Genomic DNA, 22,787 nt, shown 5'->3' on the forward strand with positions numbered 1-22,787 from the left:
CGTCAGAGATAAATGTCCCACCAGCTTTACCAAGAGGCACTGCAGAGTTACATGGCAAGCGGTATGGAAGCAGAATGTTTTCTAAGGTGAGAGCGGAAAACTGAGACGAGCATTCCAATCTACCACTGTGACAACTGAAAATAGAAAGGGAATATTACTTCTCTCCAGAATCAGAAATTACACTACTGAGTTCTCCAAAAGGCGTAGAATAAGACAAAGCCTTATTTGAAATTTAATTTTCTAAATGCCTTTACTTTTCCTGTATTATCTGGCACAGAATAGATTATCTGGATATTCAATAAATATTTGAGGGATAAAAAAAAATACTGTGCTCACTAAGGAATTGCTTCTTTTATAACATTAGTTCTGGTTCCCACAAATGTTCCCCATCTCAGCTCAAATGTCTGCTCTTTGGGGAAGTCCTCCCAGACCACCCAGTCTTTATCATGTCACCCTTCATAGAACTTACCACTCTGCTCAATTAGATTGTTAATTTATTCCACTCTGCTCAATTAGATTGTTAATTTATTTGTGCACCTGACAGTTGTCTGTTTCCTACCACTAGAATGAAAGCCTCATCGCAACAGAGACTTTGCTGATGCAGCCGAAGAACCTGGAACGGTGTCTGACGTATGGTAGGTGCTCAGAAAGTATCGGCCAAATAAATGATGGCTGAGGCCCATGCCTTCTCGGAGACTAGGGGTTGCTAGGAAGAAGCTGGAAAGGGCCCCGTGGCACTGAGCGCTGCCGAGGTGGTGGTGTGGGGATGGGAATTTGTGGCTTCACAGCAAAGTGAAAATGGAAAGGAAATGTGGGGTCAGAGGAATGTGTTTTTTTTTCTGCTGTAGCATTATAACTGGGTCTGACTCCAGATTTTGGTCTTCTAGACATCTCAGATCCACCTTATTTATCTGCATCTGCTAGGTTCCCTGATTGCAAGCTACAGAAACCCATGCAGAAACATTTAAAAGATAACAAGAAAGAAAAGAATTGAAAGGTTAAGGAGTAGCTCCTTAGTGAAAACAAAAGAACTAAGTTTTAGTACAGGAACAGCTTCGCAGATCTGAGGCAATCGATGGACACTTCCATCAGGCCACTGAGGCTGAGATAGAAGAATTGATGCAATTTTCACTTTTTAACCCTTTATTCACGTTTCAATTTCTAGGGTTAAGAATGTCTGATACATTCTTATGCCTGGATCCAGGCATGGAGGGAGCCCCCACCATCGTAAACCCAGTGGACTGTTATCAGAAGAACAGGTAACGGATACTGGACAGGCAAATGCAACAGCTGTCCATTCCATTCTGTAAAAATATCACAGGCGAGGTGTTTCATTTTAGAGAGTTATAATCTAGTTTGCAAGGAAATATAGAGGTCACTTATCTCAGTGAAGGAAATGCATTACTGCTGGGAGAATAAGGCATCCTTCCTGTTAACCATGAGAAGCTAACAGAGATTTATCCCTAGACCTGCATGTTCTCTCCAGAGGCCCGTTTTAAGATCCGTGTCTCTCATCTTCAGCAAACTGCCAGCTGGAACAGGACCTCGCCTACCTTCACAAGGGCACTGCTGATCCCTGACCACAGGATTTCCTCTGTTCTCACCCTCTCCAGATTTAACAGTAACTTGGGCAACAAATTTAAGTGTTACATAAAATAACTCTAACCACAAGCCTCAGGTAATTTACAATCAATTCCTCCAGTGTGTGTGTGTGTGTGTGTGTGTGCGTGTGCGCGCGCGCGCGCGCGCACGCACGTGGTAGGTGGGAGAGATCGGCGAGGGGGAAAAGGGTAGAAAAGGGGAAGGAGAAGAAGACGTGGGGATACAGGCTCAACAATGGGAAAGCAAAGAGGATGTTCCCACAGTGAAGACATATTCTTTCCCCCAGAGTGAATGGATGTTAGGGCGATTTGCCCAGTTGGGGCTAAAAGATTTTGAACAGTAAGTGAAGGCTGATCATATAAATGAAGATTCATATTTATGCCAGTTGATACACAATGTAATTTATGGGCTTATGTATTTCTTCCACGAACTTTTACTGTCCCTGCACTTGCCCTCAGCAAGCGTGAGTCATGCTGATGTGTTTCCAGCCCTCATGGAGCTGACGGTGGAAATAACAGCGGAGACCCGCAAGAGCAGTCCTGGCCGGGAGGGCGCAGGGTGTTGAGGCTGCCACGGGCTCCCGGCAAAGCAAAAGTACCCCAGGGCTTCCAAAGGAAACTGGGCTTCGAGGAAAGAGAACTCAACAGTTGCCAGTGGAGGTATGAGAATGTACTCAGAAAACGAAGGGTCCTGAACCAAGAGAAAGAGGAGCCACAGGGTCCTCGTGAGAACGATCTCGAGAATGAGCAACTGGAAACGGATAACAGCTCAGATCAAAGCCACAGCGGGAGGCAGGGCTGCAGAAAGGAAGGAGCTCTTCCTGCGAGAATCTGGAGCCTGGTGGGGAGGACAAGGAGCAGGGCCAGGTTTTGTGGAGCCCAAAGCAAAATTCAATTTTGGGGACTGACTCTCTTTAAATAAGAAGAATATGAAATTGTAAATAGAAACTCAGGTTTGAAAGGGAGTACTTATTTAGAAAGCGAAATCGCCAGGCATTACACATTTTTAGGAGGTGACAAATACCTCAGACTTTGCAAAATCCAGAAAAATAAAATAGTGGTCCTCCTTGACGCATTTCTGTACTTGTTTTAATAATTTTTCTTTTTTGGCTGTATTTTTTTGGTCATTCATTTCTTCAAATGAAAACGACTTTGTAACATAATTCTCTATAGAGCGAACAGAAAAATAATTCAGTCTTTTGTCTGTACGTTTCTGACCTTGTTTCTCCTCCACAACTCACAGGCTTCCGGTGCCTGGAGGGCGTGGTGTCAGGCATATTCTTATCACGATAGGACCTCCGGTCACGCCGCTTTGTGTTAACACCCCAATATTTCCAGGAACATTGCTGGAAGCCATTCCAGCACCGAGAAAGCCAGAAATTGCTTAACTCCACGAGGAAGTGCCTGTGAACCACAAAAACATACCCCACTAAATCCAAATTAAACTCAACGTTCCCTTAGCTGACTGCCAGCGATGCCCATGGCCACTCTAATGCCACGGACTCCAGGGGAAGGCGAACTGTTGCTCTTTCATAAATTTCATTATCCGTACGCCCGTGTGAACACGGTGCACGGGCCCCTCTCAAGGCCCTGGAAGGTAACCATGTAAGTGAGGGACTTTGAATTTGTCAGACCCTGGAGTGGGCCTGGGTATTCAAGAAACCTCTGAATAATGCCTCCATATGCAAAACAAACACACAAAGAACAGAAAACTTATGTCTATGAGTCTATTTCTGTTTTGTACATAATAGAAAACAAACTTATGGTTACCAAAGGGGGAAGGGGAGGAAGGGATAAATTAGGAATTTGGGCTTAACAGATACAGATACACACTACCATATATAAAATAGATAACAAGGACCTACTGTATAGCACAGGGAACTATATTCAATATCTTGTAGTAACCTGTAATGGGAGAGAATCTGAAAAATAATATACGTATGTATCTATATATATGTATATATATATGTGTGTGTGTACAGCTGAAGCACTCTGCTATCCACCTGAAATACCTGAAACATTGTAAATCAACTATACTTCAATAAACAAAATTTTTTCAATTATCAAATTCTGAACCCCTCTCAGAGCAATCAAATTAAACCCATTGATAGTAGGGCCCAGGCTCAGTGTGAAAAAAACAAAACCAAAACTTAGAAAAAAGGAACTGTAATCCAAAGTGTTTAGTTCTGGGAAACAGGCCTACCACCTCAAGGGGAAGGGGAAAAAACGCGTTTTCAGGAAGGCTCATGGGGTCTCAGCCCGCGCCCAGGTTGGCGGGGGCATCTGCACTTGTACGCTGGCACAACTGTACATACCCTGTTCCCAGGGACCCCGCACTGGTTATCTGTTGCTGCATAAGAAATTACTCCAAAGTGCAGAGGCCTGAAACAGCAACAGACATGCATGATCACACACAGTTTCTGAGGGTTAGGTACTTGGGGGCTCTTAGCTGGGTGGTGCTGGCTCGGGGTCTGCCAGGAGGTTGCAGTCACGATGGCGGCTGGGACTAGCCCCTTGAAGGTTTCACTGAGGCCAGCGGCTCATGTCACTCTCGTGTCTGGCACGTTAGTGCTGGTCGTTGACAAGAGGCCTCAGTTCTGCACCTCATGGACCTCTCCACAGGGCCTCTCGAGTGTCCCCTGACGTGGCAGCTGGCTTCCTCCAGGGTGAGGGAGCCAAGAGGTAAGGGGAAAGTCTCCATGTCTTTCATGACCGAGTCTCAGAGTGACACTCTGACATTTCTGAAACATCCGACTGGTCACACTACTCAGCTCCATGGGAGAGAGCGGACGACACAGGATGTGAACAGGAGAAGGTGGGGCTCAGGAGGGCCATCTTGGGGGCTGGCCTCCTCAGACTCTTCGCACTGTGATGCAGGTTAATTTTGTACAGCTGCAGACCGAAATGTAGAAATGCTGTCCTGGCAAAAGTTGGTAAAGGCCCAGGATCCCAGGAATTTGTGTGTGCGTGTATGGGTAAGGGGTGGGTGTGGGGGGTCCCCACATGCAGCCACTGGCAGGATTCCGACTCACAAGCTGCAAAGAAATTTAGTGGCTTGGTTTCACAGATGAGCCTCTTGGACATGGAAAAGGAAGATGAATCCCCGAGGGGACACAATGCCAGTCAGGTTCAGAGACGGGATTAGAACCCAGGTCTCCTGAAAAATTCTGACCATAGCGATAATAATTTAAATACCCGAATATTTTCCTCTCTACCAAGCACTCGCCTAAGTTTTATATGGACATCATCTCATATTTGAAATACCAAGGAAACGGAGGCACCCAGAGGTCTAGCAAATTTTTCAAGGTCATACAAGAAGTAAGGGCAGAGCAGGCATTTCAGACAAAGGCTATCCGGTGCCCCAAACCCCTTTCTTCACCCTCACACCACACTTTTCCAGGCCTTCTCTTCTTTTAAGCCTATCAAATTACCACCTTCTTTTAATCCATCACCCCATCCTCCCCACCATACTTTGTTCCCAAGGAGGAGACTTCCCTGTGGGACTACCGCATGGGGAGCTGCTTTAGAAATTACTTGACGTAAGTGGGAACACAATGAAAACCTAAGAAGTGGAACTCAGAATTCAAAATTGGATTCTAAACATTCTGGACACATGAGGTCAACTTGTTTGTATTCTATGGAAGTTTAGACGTACATTTTCAAAGTGAAACTTCAGAGTCCAATCTTCACCCAGCCAAGGCCCTCTCAGGCCAAGTACTCTGATGCACAGCAGTCAACACTAATAAAGCCCTCACTACGTGCTGGCCGTTGTTCTAAGCGTTCTAGCTATGCTGACTCACTGCAATCTTTACAGTAGTCTCATGATGTAAGTGTACTATTATTATCTCCTTTTAATGTAATTTATCTGCACAGTTAAGTGAGTGGTCATTCTAGGATTTGAACACAGAAAAATTTGGCTCCAGAGTTCCTCCTCTTAAGCAATATGCTACATCTTTGTCTTTTTTCCTTCTAGCCTGTCCTTGAGTTGGGGTGGCTGTCAGCAGAGTCTGAGCTTTGATCCTCATGTTGGTCAACATTCATCGATAAGCATCTGCTATGGGGAGGTACTGTGCTGAGAGCTCTTTATAAACTGGTTAAAGAAAACAGACATGGGTCTTGCCTTCCTTGAGTTTGCGCTCTCGTGGAAGCAACAGACATTAAAGTAATAAACATATGTATTTAAAATTAGCAAGTCAGTAACTTTATGGGAGTTCCTTTGTGTGTTATTTGTTGCTTTACTCTTGCTGTTTTTAATATTTTCTCATTATCTTTAATTTTTGTCAATTTGGTCACTATGTGCCTCTTTGGGTTAATCCTATGTGGAACTCGCTGCACTTTCTGGGCTTGGGTGACTGTTTCCTTTCCCAAGTGAGGAAAGTTTTCAGCTATTACCTCTTCAAATATTTTCTCAAGTCCTTTCTTCTCTTTCTGGGACCCCTATAATGTGAATATTCGTGTGCTTCATAGATTATATGTGGAATCTTAAAAAAAAAGGACACAAATGAGCTAAACGCTTATCTACAAAACAGAAACAGACTCATAGACATGGAGAACAAACTTATGGCTACCACGGGGTAAAGGCGGTGGGAAGCAATAAATTGGGAGTTCGAAATTTGTACCTCTTGGGGAGTGATGGAAATGTTAGATATCTGGATTATGGTGGTAGTTTCATAGGTGTATACACCTATCATAATTAATCAAATTGTACATCTGAAATATGTGTAGTTTACTGTACAGAAATTATACCACAATAAGGTTTTTTTAATTAAAAAAAATAAAATTAGTTAAGTCAATAAATAAGGATAGAGCTTTAAGTTGTATTACATGTTAGGAAAGAAGCAAACACGGTGCTCTAAAGACAAACCCGAGAGGATCTACTTGGACGTGCGGTTGGGAAAGTCCACCTCTAACTCTGAAGCTGTATCTAAGTGATTCAAAGGCTGAAAATGAGGTAAGGGAAGAGGCACTCCAGTTGAGCATGGAAGGCATAACACATTCTTTCATTCTTACCCCTTCCATAAACCCTGCCCAAACTGAGTATTAGAAGAATCAACCAGAAAGAAACTCAGAAGGACCACGAGAATGAGCAAAGAGGGAGATCATTATAGTTGCAAAGAGTGAACCCATTTTTGGAAGATAAAAAGTGGAAGGAGGTGTTTGCAAAACTAAGAATACAAAATACCACGTGCTTGCAAAGGGGATGTCATTGTTAAAGAAGACAGGTCACAGCACCCAGAAAAGTGTCAGGAATTGAAGGCACCTAACATGTGGCCTAAAAGGGGTGGGAGTACAGGAGGAAATCAGAATGGTTTGAGAGTCAGTGTAAAGACTCTTAGACCCCCAGATTCTCTCCTCCATTCCGCCTGTCCAGACAACTGTCTCTCCCTCATTCTGCCAGGATTCCAGACGACTTTTTTCCCATGGAAAGTCTGAGTGGCTTCACCCAGTTTGTCAGGCCCAGGGGTAGCAGGGGAGAGATACATGGAAACAAGGGTTTAAGCACAAACCTACGTATTGGAGCATGATTCCTACTCCTCCCAGCCTCCTAACTCCCTGGGTCTGGGTTATGACCCTGTGGCATCTTCTGACGGTTTTAAATTGGGTTCTGTTATTCCTTTCATTAAAATGGTACACACGTGCACAAAGACATTTTTTTTTTTAAGAGCAGAGGAAAGGCATTCCTGGCAGAGGGAACGGCATGTGTGAAGGTCCCGATTGGTGCTTTAGGGACCAGAGAGGAGAGGTCCCTGTGATGGAGAGGAGGAGGTCTGGAAGGTGGAGTTAGAGCGAGAGCAGGGCCAGCTGCTGCGGGACCTTGTGTGCCATCAAAAGGAGTCTGGGTTTTCTTTGAAATGCAGCCATGAAGGGGTTTTAAGCCATGGGTAACATGAGCTTATTTAGGTTTAAAGAGTTACTCTGGTTGTATAAAGAATAGATTGTCACATCTTTAGCTAGGCCTTCTCATGAAAAATTATGTATCCTCGTACTTTTGAGCGGAAAGGACCTTCAAGATCATTTAGTCCAACCCTTCCTTTTAAAAGATAAGCAAACCAAGACACAGAAAATTTATGATTTGCCCAAGGTCATACAGCTAATAACTGTGTGAGGCTTTTAAACCAGGAGTTGGAGGGTGATAGATTATACTTTTAAGAAATCATTCTACTCTCTATTTCCTTTGGCCAGAAGTGATGTCTCCCTTTTCTGAACTTTCATCTCACCTTATTTTTCTCTCCTGTGGTACTTACTCATTTATTACCTTGATCATAGTTCTTTGTGTTCACATCTTGTCTTATCTCCTTTATGAGACTGTAAAAGCCGTCTCTGGAGAGCAGGAGGTATGGTCTGTACCTAACGTGTCTCCACAGGGCTTTGCACATGGTAGGTGTTCAATCGGCATTTGTTGAATGGATGGATGGATGGATGGATGGATGAGTGAATGAATTCTCCATATGCTAGAAATAAAACAGAGTATCCACTGACTGGTTATGCACATGTAGATTTTTACTCACACTGATTTACCATTCTAGGTTACCTCCTAGCTATGTTTTCATTCATTTTCTTTAATATGAACATATTGGAAAGTAGTCATTTTTTTATTAGATGAAATGAGGTGGCCTAGAAAAATGTCATATTTCTAAGTCAGGCAATTCCTTCTCCCTAGATTATCAGAAGGGAGAGCCTCTCCATGCTCACTCTGCTGGCTGGGTTTATACATTCTTTCTCAATACATGATCCCTGGGGAGTTTATTTCTTACTGGATTTTTTTTTTTTCCAAGAGATAGTTGAGACTGCCCATAAGAAACTAATCAAGTGTCCAGGGTAAAACAGTGATATCACAAAGAGAGGAAATATGTTTTGCCTAAGGTAATAAAAAAAAAAAATGCTGGGTTGTACCTATGCCCTCTCCAGCCTAGAAATACACAAACATCAGTGAAAACTAACACTGCCAATAGTGGAGAAGGCCCTGAAGGGAGATTCGGGAGCCCTGATTATGTCCCTGCCTTCAATTTTGACTTGTTGAGTGGCTCCGCTAACTCATGGGATCGCTGGCTCTCTCTGTCTCCTCTTCTTGGTATCCTCATCCATAAAAGAGAGATGAAAATGTTTGCAACAATTGGTCATACGTCCAGTTTCTGCTACAACTCCCTGACCTATTAATTCTGTCAATAAAATCAGTCAGACTGGCCTTGGGGGGAAGCAGTTACATTTTTGGACTCACCGACTTGGCATCCTACACTTACATACGCAGGCCGATGCTGAGAATCTTTGCCTGCGATGAAGTTGTACACTGTACGTTGGCTTCCCGAGTGAAGAAACGAGCTCCAGGGCGTGGGGCTTTCGATGATCTAAGATCTCCACTAAGGCAATAGGCATTCCGAAGACAAACATGACTCATCGTGCATGGGATCTCAATCAACTGTTCACAAACTTCGGTTTGAGGGTTGGGGAGGTCTGGAAAAGATTCTCGGGGAAGGCTTAATTCAGAAGGGTACAGACTGTTTCCTTTGTGAAGTGACACACGTCAGGGTTGTGAAACAGTGGAAACTGGAGACGGGCGCCTTGTGTCAGGTCTCATGGAGACACCCTGCTGCCCCAGCCACAGACATCTGCTTTTTCCTCCGGTGCCCCAGCATGACAATGAAGCCACTGTGCTCAGACTTCTTCAGCCGCTTCATCATATCCGTTAGCCATTGCTGTGAAATAAACCATCCTAACAGAGTGAGGTTTAGGGTCGCAACATTTTATTGTTATTTGCTCATGACTCTGTAATTTGAGTGGGGCTCAGCAGGGTGATTCTTCTGCTGGTCTTGCCTGGGGTCACTCAGCCAGGTGCTGTCATCTGGAATCTCAGACTGGGCTGGAACATCCGGAATGACATCACTTACATGCATGAACCTCAGCTGGGATGGCTGGGACAGCTGGGGGCTGGCTGGGCATTTCTCTCGGTCTCTCTCTTTCTCTCCAGGTTTCTCCAAGCAGAGTAGATGAACTTCATGACATGGGACTCATGGCTCCCCAAATCACAAAAGCAGAAGCTGCCAGGCCTTCTGAAGGCTCATGCCTAGAACAACCACAATGTCAACTTTGTGGTGTCCTACAGGTGAAAGCAAATCACATTTCACCCCAGACTCAAGGAGAGAGGACATAGATTCTACATCTTCATGTAAGGAGTGGCAAAGGATCTCTGGCTGTCTTTAATCCATCACAAACCACAATTCTGTAGTCAGGCTTTGTGGAATAGAGCAGTGTCTTGTTACCTGCTTATTCTGCCGCCACCAGCTACAGACACCTCCTGTTTCCTAGTTGGATGTTCCACTTTTACATGAAGCCTCCACTCCAGGAGTCTGTGTGCTGCTTCCGCGTCTCTGCCACCACCAGCCAACTTCTCTCTATCACTTTCTTTCCACCTTATAGTTTCTTATTTTTCATGGGCCCTGCTGCTTCCTGGTATTACCACCTTGAGGCTTCTGCAGCTACAAAAGTTAGTAGTGTGTAGAACAGAGTTAACGTAGCCGTCCTGAGTCTGCTATCCTTAAGAAGATCTGCTGGCAAGGTTGATCCTGGACTGGCATCTGGAAACTTGGATTTGTTGGGTTTCTTCAGAGAAACAGAACCAAAAAGATATGTGTGTGTATATATAGACAGAAAGAGATTTATTATAAGGACTGGACTCATGTGAGTATGGAGGGTGGCAAGTCTAAAATCTGCAATGTGTGCCAGTAGGCTGGAGCTCCAGGAATGCTGAAGTCCAAAGGCAGTCTGCTTGAGAGTTCCCTTTTACTGGCGAGGCCAAACCTTGTTGTCCTATTTAAGCCTTCAACTGATTGGATGAGGCCCACCCATATTATGGAAGTCAGTCCACTTACTCAGAATTCATGCATTTAAATGTTAATCTCATCCAAAAGCACCCTCCAAGTTGACCCTTAAAATTCAGCATCACGGGAGGGTTCCCACAATCCGCAGAACTGATAAGACTGACTCACCGTGCCTACACTGTTCGCATGATCAATGCGGTTCATGCCGAACAACTGCTTTTATCATTCCCACGAAGAATTAAAAAAAAGGAATTCCCAATCTGGAATTCAATTACATGCTTGGTGGAGACTGCCTACGTGATCCACCGTTAGTCAAAGCCCTGGGCACCCAGTCTCTAATGAGCACCCCTGGCAGACAGCAATTCTCATGTGTTGTCATTCCTTTGTCACTGGAGGAATTAAGCACATCCTATGTGACTCCACTGGGAGAGGACTCTTGGAAGCTTGTGCCTGGCTTCCTCCAGGGTTTGCCCTGTGACTTTTTCCTTTTGCTGATTTTGCTTTGTATCCTTCTGCTATAATAAATCTTATTTATGACTATGACTCTATGCTGAGTCCTGTGAGTTTTCCTAGCAAATCACCGAACCTACAGGAGGTCCTAGGGGGCCCTAACACAAACAGGAAATGGAAAAGTTATATCATTTGCATTGGTCTGTCCCGAATTGTTAATATAATGGAAACAAAGAAGGAAATTATGTCATCTATTAAAGGTCTTACATGAGTGTGCATTATGCTCCATAACACGATGTGTTCAGGGGAGATGTCAGGACCACAAATGAGTGGCCAAGACTTCCTAGCAGGGCAGGAGGATATTTGAGAGGGTAGGAAAAAGAGCAAAGAGGTTAGTGGAGTCGAGCGTTTGAGAGACCCAGCCAAGTCCACATCTTGGCTTTACCGGTGACTGGTCAGTCATTAATCAACATAAACTCTCACTTCCACAACTGCAAGATGGCATAATAATAATAACGGCTAATATTCACTGAGTGCTTACCATGTCCTAGGCAATATGTATATGAACTCACTTAACCGTCACAACAATCCTATTAGTTTAGTATTATTTTAATTTTTATTTTACAAATTCAGAAACTGAAGCCCGAAAAGAGGCCTTGCTAAGATCCCCCCACAGGGGATACTGGGAAGCTTAAATGAGTTAATCCATGTAATGCCCTCGGGAAGTGTCTGGAGCATCAGAAGCATTCCATAAATATTAACTACTTTGAAAATGTGATAAAAAGAAGAGGAAAGGAAGAAGTTGAGAGCAAGGGCCCCTGCAGGAGCAAAGCACAGGAACGCTCTGTAGCACAGCGTGTTCCGTGAGTGATGTGTGGATTGGTGCGTGGCGAGCGGGGTTAAATTCTCTCATACTCTAGTGTGCCCAGCTTTGAATTTCAACCCACTGCATGTAAGGAAGGATACTGGATTAAACAGTAGTAGAAATGTGACTTGGGGACAGAGTTTAGGGGTCTTGACTTCATTGTAGCACTTATCATCTACAACTGTGAATCTCAAATCGACAAATGACAGAGTTCCTAGAAACCATAGTATTTTCAGGCAATATGAAATCACTCTGTATCAGCTGATGATCAGGACAAAAGTTCAAGAAAAAAACCTCAGGGGGAGAGATTTAAAATTTTAACTGTTAAATACTTATTTTAAGAAATAAACATTTCTTTTCCTGTAAATGAATGGAACACCATTATTATTTGATTTTTAGTTGCTTCAGAACTAAAGCATTAGGTCTAGGCATTAGACCATGGAAAGAGATGAATGGTTGGGGAGATACGTCTGGTTTGGGGCAGAGAATTTAGCTGGAAGTTGAGTAAAGAGAATGGTTAGGAAACTATAGCACTAATTTGAGCAGAAAGAAATGCAGGTCTGACTCAAGGTGAGTTCGTGGGAAGTAAAAGGAAACAGATGAGCACGAGATCAATGATGAAGGAAGAATTGATGGTATTTCATCGTCCATAAGGACCTGGGTTCAAATCTTCACTAATTATCAATTTCTCTGAAGCTCAGTTTCCTTATCAGTAGGACAGAATTGGTAACAGTTACATTAAGGGGCTGCTCTGAAGACTGGGTCCTGGCACCTCATAGACACAGTAAATGTTTGTGGAAGGATGAAGAAAGGGAGGTGGGAGGGAGGGATTGATACAGTACTTGGCAATGCAGTCAGCACTTAAAAAAAGCTTGTTTAATGGATAGAGTAAGTCACATTTCCTGCTTTCCTCTTAGTCATCGACTTTGTAGGACAGAACAAATGTTAGCTTACGCCTAAAAGGAAAGTCTCAGGGCAAACACATAAACAGTAATGAAAACTATATGAATGTTATAATGCCAGCCAAAATTTTTATTGAGTGCTTATGCTATGCTAAGCAATTTCTAGGCATTAATTCATTTGACTCTCATAATAACATGAGAGAGTTTCCATTTGACAGATGGACAAACTGAGGCTTGATGTGGTTTTTCTAGGGTAGTTAATAGTGGACGCAGGATTCAAAGCCAAGCCTGCCTGACTCTTCACTACTCTGCATGCTCTTCTAAGGGCTCAGCCATACCTTGCAGTGGTTTCTATGTCTCTACTCACAGCACGAGGGCCAGGGTGGCCAGGCCTCCTGTGGGTAGGATAAGGGAGGCCACATGTGGTGGAGCACATGGAGACAGCCCTCCTGGGTTCACACAGGTGTTTTTCCAAGAGTCTGGCCACAATACAGTTCAGAACCATAGAGGCTGATGGTAGAAGTGAATGGTTGGAAGGAGCAAGGCAAGTTGATCTTCATATAAGACCTAAAGAAACACAAGTCTGGAAAACCATGAAGCCTGGATCCCAAGGATCAGGAAGATGGTGGGAACACACGCATGGCTGTAAGAAGGGAACATGGGAACTTGCTGCTGGGGTCTCAGAAAGCTAACAAAAGGCATCTTGGGTCAGAATATGGTTGAGAAAACACAATAAGAAAGGACCTTCCACACAGGGCACGATTCTCCAGTCTCAGTCCCATCCTATACTCACAGACTCTTTCTTCTTCCTATTCCTTCCTTCCTTCCTTCATTTCTGTCTTTCTTCCCTCTCTCTAATGCTTATGCACACACACACACGCATGCACACCTGCTGCTAAAATGTTCTTACATGCTCCAAGTTGCTGGCCCCTGCTCTTCATTCAAACATCTCTAGAAAACAAGGTTAAAATGTCTAGATCCAGGATTGGATTGACAGTGCCTATATTTCTGTCTCCTTCATCTTGAGGGCAAGAACACGCATTCCATTTCTGTTTTATCCCCCTCCCAGCACCTATTACTAGACACCATATGCGCTGCACGTACTTGGCACTCAATAAATGCTTGCTGAATGGCTGACTTTTCCCGTCTCCCCCACCCTTTCCTTCCCACCCCTACAACATTACTTTAAAGATCTGTTGCAGAGCTGTGGGGCGAGGTTTAAGATCCGTTTTGACAAATAACCCTTATGGGTGTTTAAAGCCAAAAGATCGAATATTTAAAGCAGAAATATGAGCTGTAACTTCATGGGTGTTCTGTGAAGAGATGCATAAAGCTGTACAAATAGATAGCCTTACAGACAGGACATAACAGACCCAGCTTTGTGCATTTGCAAATACACAGAGAAGAAGAGCCTGAACTTCACTTTGAACCCTATATTTCCTTCTGAAATCAGTTTAAATAGGAGAATGAAGGTAGTTAAATCTTCTAGATTTTTAAAAGGAGATCTTACAAATACTTTGGGCTTTAAAAGCCTATGTCATCGATTCGTAATATAAGAGGTGACATTAAACCTATCCACTCTCAACCCCCACCCCGCCCTACCCCCCAGACAGGAACTTACAGGCAAAAACAAGACTGGATTCCATGGGAGTGGTGAGAGCAAATTGATTGCTGTAAAAGGGGGCTTTTAGACTCCCAGACATGAGATCTTGGTGCTGGGAAGTCTTAGAGGAGCAAAGCAAGGACTGAGGGGCAGCTGAAGAAGCACAGCAGAATTGGCACCACACAGCGGCTCTGGTTAACGACTTCATGAGGATGCCGAGCTTAGGACACAAGTCCCAAGAGAGGAGTGAGCGTGAGCTGAACAGTCCCATTGTCCCATAGGATCCATCTTCTCCAAAGGATGCCCAGAGTTCCCAGGCTGCCTAGGTTAATAGGGCAAAAACAAGAGCGTAGTCTACCTCTGGCTCTGGCTCCAGCTCTGACTGTGCCATGTTCTCTTGGAGCGGCTGGCATCAGGAGACTACATGTCCTGAGCTCTTGGCTCATATGCCTAGTCTGTGTTCTAGAAGTGATCTCAGCAAGTGGAAGCCACTTGCCAGGTCTTATTTTCCTTTTAAGTAGAATTACTTTGCAAGGAGCTATGTTCATTCAGTGGCTGAAGACATGACTTAGAGCTAAGCGTTTGTAGGATAGGTGGGCTCTAATATACCAAACTATCTAGCAATAGAAATTAAATTGATGTAAGAACGCTTGGCCATACCGCTCACTTTTACATGGCTAATATCAGAAGTGGGTCCTCTTTCTGATTCACCCTTTGTTTCCATTTCCTGTAGGTGTAAAGTCAGTCAGCAGCCCTGGATTCTATAAACATATTTGTGCAAGATGATTGACTACATAGTAGAAATTTGCATACACACACAATATCTTGATATTTTGGATAAGGTGTTAGAGTTTACAAAGAACCTTCTCCTTTCTCATCTCATATAATTCTCAAAAAGCATCTATAGGGTTGGAATTATGATTATTGTCACTTTACAGATGAGAAAATGGAAGTTCATAGGATTTCATTCAATTGTTCACCCATTAAACTATTTTACTTTTAGACCCAAATGTATGCGAGGCACTGGAAATACAAAGAAGAAAAAAACCTAGTCATGACCTGAAGGAGTTCACTGTTCGGTAGAATAAATAGGTGAGGAAAACATTGACAGTGTCATGTGATGAGCACTATTTTAGGCCGATGCTCTAGACAGAATGATGACAAAAAGAAAGAATGACCAAATTTGCCCAACTGAATGAATAAAGTCTTTTCAAAGGAGGATGTTCTTGCAGTGGGTCTTAATAAGAAGAAATTTGCCGGAAAGATAAAGCATCAAACAGACACAGCAAGTGGCAAGGCACGGAAGCAAGGAGTTATATGATGAATTCAAGAAAAGCAAACAGTCCGGCATGGTTGTGAGTATAGAACGAAGGAAGATAAGATGGGAGAGTGCTCTCCTTGGGGATACGTGCCCAGTGAGGAACAAGAAGAAGGTTCTGGGTTAGTATGGTGGGTTGATGAAATAATGTCTTCAGGAAATAAGATTCATTCGACCTTTTTTCCATCATACCTGGCCTCTAGTTCCAAGATCTCTTTCTGGTCCGAATGGCCACTCCTGATTTAGCCATCACATCCACATTCTGAGCAGCAGAAAGAAGGAAAAGAAAAGAAAAATGAAACAAAAGCATAAGCCAGCTGTCTTTCAGGGGAGATTCTTAGCAGCTGCCACGGGACATTTCTGTTTATAAGTCGTTGGTCGGAACTAGTCACGTGGCCACATCTACCACTTAAGGCTTCTAACAGATTCTGTTATAGTGAACAATGTGCTCAGTTAAAAATTTATGGTATATTAATATAAAAAAAGGTAGAATGAAATTTACAAGACAACTGGGAGTATCTGCCACTGAGAAGCATGAAAAGGCTGATATGGATGGCAATGAATTTTGAACTTTGCCCTCTGGCCAATAGGGAGCCAGTGGAGGGTTTCTGATCAAGGACCTCAGATGCCCATATTTGTATATGTGATCCAGATAGATGATAAACTGGAGAGGGTAATATTGGAAACAAGGGACTAGTTAGGAGATTTTTATGGTGCTCCAGGTGAAAGACAGTCGGGGAAGGATTGATGAAGGAAAAGGAACGAGGAGGAGGAATGCTAAGAAAGTTGCTCATCATGATAATTGAGCAGTAAGAGGCAGGATTCAAACTCTACTCTTCAACTCCAAGTCCACATACATGAGATCCATCTTTCTTAACCAACGTGATGGCAAGCTGGCTTCCCACAAGCCCTTCATATCTGAGTCATGTTGTGAAAATCAGATATTATGGTGCAGATTCAGGAATTGAAGAGCCTAAAAACAAACAAAAATATGTGGCAGTTTCATATTTTGAGATATTTTCCATTTTCTCTCCCTGCATTCAAGCAGGTAGAAGGTTTGGGGCTGGGCTTCCTTGCCTACGGGAGGTCTGAAACAGGGCTTCTTGGGTCTTATTTCTAAGCCTCAGCACATGCAAAAGGAGAGAGTCCGAAGAGGGAGAGATTTCAGCCAGACGAGGGAGACACCTTAGAGTCGAGGGAGAAAGATGGGTTCTTGCTGCCTGGAGGACAAGGAAAATGGCCATGAGGTGACACAGAGGGGCTGGGTCCGAGACCTGGTGCTCACCAAAGCAGGGCGCAGGCAGACTGACCTGATGGGACAATGTGAGCTGGAACCATCTAGAACCCAAAGGATATCTCAGAAAAATTAGCACTTTATGAAACCACAGCAAAACTCTAGTCTGCTGTTAAATTCCCTTCTAAAAAGAGAGCTAGAGCTTATAACGAATTGATGTGTAGAAATAAAAACACGCAATGAAATACTGAAAACAAAGTTCAAAATGTATGGGAAATAAAGGAAACGTTGAAATTCGTACCTACAATTCCGCTCTACAGCGGAACCCCAGGTGACAACAAGGCTTCCTTTAACCTCAGGGGATGGGGAATCAAGAATAGCTTCAGAACAGGTTTTTGGGTCTGTCTCTCCTTTTTCCTTAATTCTGACTCAATGTAGAAACCAATTCAGACCAGATCCATGTATATCCACATCCATTAGTCACTTGTAAATGTTTCAAGGTACTCAGATTTCCCCTCAGAAGACATTCTAGCATGCTCAGTTGGGTATTTCAGGACAAATGCATGTGATGTTTGGAAATGTCCAGATAATGTTCTAGTTATAGTCTAATTTTCCCCTTTACTAATACAAATGCTCAAATCAGGATCTCTGCATGCAGTATGTATCCAAACATTCTGATGTATACAAAATTCCAAAGATGGTGACGTCGCCGAGAACAAGCAGAATTTACAAAACCAGCATGAGCATCCTATTTAAAGCAATATCCCCTGGGTGTTGTCTGAGCTGGAACTACAAGTTCATTATATTTTCTTTCTGGAGACAATATGTCAAACTTTAAGTACAGCTAAAAATGAGAAGTTTGGGGAAAACTTTTTCAGCCCTTCAAAGAAGGAAGTATGTTCTATTCAGTAGAGTTGGGAATAAATGGTTATATTTTAGTAGTCTGAGAAAAAAATTATTTTTTCTTTTTCTTCTATTTTGCCTACTACAGTAAGCCCCTTCCACCCTATTCTCATTCTATTTAATTTTCTCCCTGTCTTCAAGTAGTTTTATCTTAAAAATAATGTAATTCAAAAAAATGGCAAGAGGAATTCAACTAAAAAAAAAAATAATCAAAGCCATTCCTGGTTTACGTGCCCAGACTAAGCTGTATTTATGGAAGAGATGTTCTTTTTTTTTTTCTAGAAGTCCAATGTGTAAATTAAGTTGCGCCAAGGCAAGTCAAATTATTCCCCAGACATTTGTAGTATGCAGTGTTTTATGTGACTTTTTACCCTCTTATTCAATAAAACAATGTGTTCTTGTATAGCAGCCAGACGGAGTGGTGATTCACACTCATCTCGGAGATGCCAAGCACGGCCCCTCCTTGAGGAAACACACTCACCCATGTGTAATGAGAATGCCTGGACTTCCTGAAGTGACTCAACATGAAATTGTATTCAACATGGAAAGGAATATCCATAGATATTAACAATCACAAGATCGGATGTAGTGGAGTTTCATTGGCCTTTGTGCAACTCCCACTCACTTATAAGCTAAGGGAGGCATCCCTGGTCGGTTGAAGTGGAACGTTTTCATTCACTCAAGGAATTGATGAAAGAATTTGGCCTGTTTCTTATTAATATAAAAGAACCAAGGACTTTTCAAGAAAGGATGGCCAGCTCCAGCTCTGTGACAGAGAATCCCATTGAGCCCTTCTCTTAAATTATGCAGCTTTTTGCTCAAGAGGAACACTGCACTAGGCTGGCCACTGGCTACATTATTACTAGTTTGATACTGGAAGTCCCTGTCTCTATTAGAAAAGATGCTTGTAAAAATCCAGAGCTTGCTAGTTATCAGATCACAGACATTGCTTTTACATGCAGGCAGAGGAGTACACATTTGATGTGGCAGCACTAGGGAGCCACCATGGGTCATTGAGTGAGGAAGTAAGGATTTGATTGAAAATTCAAGTCTGACCCCAGATTGTATAAACACTATTCTTAGAGAAACCCAGCTTCTTTACCCTTTGGAGATAATAACCAAAAACAGAAGTTCTTAAAAGACAAGAGTAAAATTAAGAGGCCAGAGTAGGCACATTTGTGTGTGTGTGTTTGTATTTAATATATATATATATATATATTTAATTTATTTATTTTAATGGAGTTACTGGGGATTGAACCCAGGACCTTATGTGTGCTAAGCATGCTCTCTACCACTTGAGCTATCCCCCTACCTCCCAAGAACAGTGTAGGAATTGGGGAGAAAGAAGCAGCTGCCAGAGCTGTAGTGGGCATGGCCACTGGAGGGCAAAGAGGGCTTTCAGTACAGCTTGAACTAAGCTAATTAAAAAATAAAGCCATCTGGCCGTGTGTAAAAGGCAAACAGTCAATAGAGAACTTGAACGTATATTCCACAGCACCTAGATCCTTTAATGACAAAGTGTTTGGAAGGTTAGGATTTCAGTCTAAATTCTATGTGTCACAGCAAGAGTCTACTTAAACTCAATGTTGGGGAATCGGAACTAAGCCGCCAAAGAGACAGGCTGAAATGTGTTTCCTGAGGCCAGCCCTCCAGGAGAGTACAGTGCAGGAAAGGGATGGGCCACTTCCAGATCATCCATTAATTCAGTCTGAGAAAGCCATCTTTTCACCCATAGGCATATGTTTCAGGGCTGGGACTGCAGACGCAGAAAATCTTTTGTTTCCCAAGAATTTATAAGCGCAAGCCTTGTTTATGTGGGCTAGCTTCACTCCAGGCAGCCTGCCAGAAATGCAAACTCTCAGGCCTCTTCCCGGAGACTCCGACGGAGAATCTGTTTTAATAAGATGATTTCATAAAGTGATTTCTGTGCACACTGAAGGATTTGCAGGTATGTGCTTTGGTAATTCCAAATTGAAAGTCTCTCTTCAAACCCTAATTCCAAAATGACATCTAGTTGACTCTAACTTTTATCCTATGCCTACAATGAGAAACAACAGTAGTCTTTCTTTGTAACAATGAATATAATACCTTATATTTAGAAGATTCCTCTTCCGTAAAAATGACACACATGTCTAAATGTGTGAGAACCTCCGTGAATGTTCTAGGGCAGTGGTTCTCAAAGTGGGGTCCCTAGACCAGCAGCAAGGTCCCTGGGAAATGCAGATTCTCAGGCCCCACCCCAGACTCACTGACTCAGAAGCCCTGGAGGAAGGGCCTGGTGGTCTATGTTTTAACAAGCTCTCCCGGTAATTCTGACATAGGCTCAAGTTTGAGAAGCTCTGCTTTTAAACCACCTCAACAACGATTCAAAATCATTAAGGTCATTAGCTGTGACCTGACCTCTGAGGAGGAGAAAAAGCCTCAACTGAATGGAAAATTACTCTGATAAATTTCAAAATTATCAAAGTGGAAATGTCAAAGCCTATCTCACAAGTACCCTCCAAAGGATTGACTTATATTGGTTATCTAGAGGGAGGCAAGCTGGTATTTTTATTACCACCAGCCTCTTCGCAAAGTATCGCTAGGTTACTTCATTTCAAATCCCTGCCTTCCTCCGGTGGGGGGGTCCTGAAATGGCTTCTCCCTAAGACAGTCTTCATGGCCAGGAGAATGGAACAGTCTGACTGGCCAGCTTGATAAAGCATCCCACTCTCCCTCCCTAGGTGGGAGAGGGAGTTGCCCCCCACGTCCATCATATGGATTAGAACAGGTGTGACTTCTTCTTCCCAAAGTTTGTTGAGCAAACAACACATGCCCCCACCAAGGGAGGTGACTCCTCTAAGCTGTGAGGACAATATGAGCCTGCGTCTATGAATGTCCATCTTTCCCACTGTGTGGAGGGATCTTAATTAAGAATGAACTGGCTTCAGAAAAAAAAGAAAAAAGAAAGAGAAAGAGAGAAACGTTTGAACTCTCAGAACCGGCCATATGCGAAGCCAAATTAATCCCAGGACTTCCCAGTCACGTACACCAATACGTTGGCTTGAATTATTTTGAGTTGAGTTTCTGTCTCTTTCAACCAGAGGACCCTGACTAGTGCAATCTCTAAGTAACTCACGCCTTGGTATGAATCGTCTATGTTCTGATAAATGCCTTTGCCGGAAGGCATAAACAGAAGAGGACGCTGGGCTGGTAGTCAAGAAATCAGAGGTAAGCTTTGGGCACTGTCTACTAAAGAAACCTCAGGTCGGCATGTAAGCCCTCTGAGCTCCCCTCTTACTCAAATATAACAGAAGAGTTTGGTCCAGACACACTCAAGAAACAAGTATTTTAGAACTGGCAGAGAAATTGGAGGTCTTTTATTTTAGAAATGAGAAAACCACAGCCCCGAGAGTTAGTCACCTGATCAATACCAGCGCCTGCTGGTAGTCGTGCAAGCTGACACCCCCCACCTCCCCTAACTCCAGTCCAGGGGCCCTTTCCACAATACCGCCAGATGGACTTTCCGAAGGTGCATTTATCTCACCGTTATCTTCATGCCTATCAGGACGGTTTTAGTTGCCAGTTAACTCAAAGAATTTTTAAATGAAAAGATTTATTGTACACATATGAAGAAGTCCAGACAGAGAAAGGCTGATTCTCCTTTGGTGGGTCCAGACATCATTAAACAGCATCATGAAACCCCCAATTTTCCCCATAGTTCTACTCTGCCCTGCTCAGCCCGTCGACTTTGGTTCTCAGGGCTGTTTTCCTTATAATCACAAGATAATGATGGCACATAAGTCCTTAAGCTAGAAGGGGGAAAACAGCTTTCTTGAGCCCCCTTTTAAGAGTGAAAAAACATCTATGGGGGCCTGAGAAAGTTTCCCCTCCCACACCATTGAACAGAAGCAATCACTGGTGGGAAAAACGAAGTCCTCATTTTGGCTTAAGCTACTACATCTCAACAAATGTAAAGTGCCATTGATGTCAGAGAAGTTGAATTTTTAAAAATACGTATCTTAGAAGTAATTTTAAAATAGTGTCATGAAGTGATTACCTAAGCAGAGGCTGAGGGGAGAAGCTGAGCTGCTTGGGAAGCTTCTGTGCCTGCTGCTCCTTTCCAGCTCATATGGGCATGAACTGCAAATACCCTTGCTGCCCCTGAGAGCCTTGCAGATAAAAGATGAGTCAAGTCAAGTTACTGGCTGGGCCAGGTAGAAGAAATAAGAACTATTCTCCATTCCTCACTACCACCCCAAACTCCCTCTCCCAACACACGCACGCGCACACACACACACACACACACAGAGTTTGTGTGTGTGTTTATGTAAATGTCTATATAATGCCATGGTCACCTTTGCAAAACTTCTCCCATTTTTGCTCCCAGGAGAATGATCAGTGAGAACCTCCCTCTGCAGCAAAAAGGAAACATACAACATTGAAATTGCTAGTGCCATTCCACTGACATTTTGAAAGATGTCAGTGTTCACATTTTTAATTAACATACAGATACCAACATATCCTTTAGCTCTTTAATTAGGAAAGGCTTTTTAAAATGTAGATACAGCCATGCTGTGTGATTTGGAAAATTATCAACTAGTTTCTTTTCTCTCTTTTTCTTTCTAAGGGTTTTAAGATATTAGATAAAGTCTAACAACACTTTGAAGAAGAAAGTTTGATTTTTGTTTTGTTTTGTTTAAATGGAGACTATTAAGAAAAGGAAGTTATATGAAGTATTTTTGTTAGACTAATTAACTGTGAGCCCTGAGCCCTTTCTGCATCAGGGGCCATCAGTCTCAAGACATTTGGTACATGGTGTGGGGTATGTAGGAAAGCAGTGAGGTCTGAGAGCAAGAGATGCCTGCAATTTATCTTTAAATGCAATAAGGAGAAAAAAAAGACCTAATGAATTCTGATGGTGTTTTCCTCCTAATACATATATAACACCAACATGGAGGCATGAGAATGTCCTTAGGTCAAGAATTCTAAGTGAAAATAGAATTAATTGGACTTCTAACATTAGACCTGATTCTCTAGTAAGAACAAGTACAAATATATCCTATTGTGCTGTAAAATCCTGACATCTTGAGCCACTATTTTATGAGCTGCAAAT

The 22,787-nt window shown here is 43.0% G+C and overlaps 1 long non-coding RNA gene across 8 annotated transcripts in view; it reads right to left on the reverse strand.

Moving 5' to 3' along the window:
• Window positions 1-22,787, reverse strand: part of LOC141579403 (uncharacterized) — a 273,585-nt gene that overhangs the window by 59,693 nt on the left and 191,105 nt on the right. The window contains exons 3-4 of one of the 8 annotated variants that reach the window (XR_012510651.1): window positions 7,858-8,053; window positions 2,820-3,005 (exon numbers count right to left, since the gene is read on the reverse strand). The exons of 6 other annotated variants lie outside the window; for them this stretch is intronic. This is a non-coding gene — a long non-coding RNA (uncharacterized LOC141579403). The remainder of the gene's footprint in view (window positions 1-2,819; window positions 3,006-7,857; window positions 8,054-22,787) is intronic. One more of the 8 variants, XR_012510653.1, reaches the window with a different exon arrangement.

The sequence above is a fragment of the Camelus bactrianus genome, chromosome 12, assembly GCF_048773025.1.
Source record: "Camelus bactrianus isolate YW-2024 breed Bactrian camel chromosome 12, ASM4877302v1, whole genome shotgun sequence".
NCBI lineage: Eukaryota > Metazoa > Chordata > Mammalia > Artiodactyla > Camelidae > Camelus > Camelus bactrianus.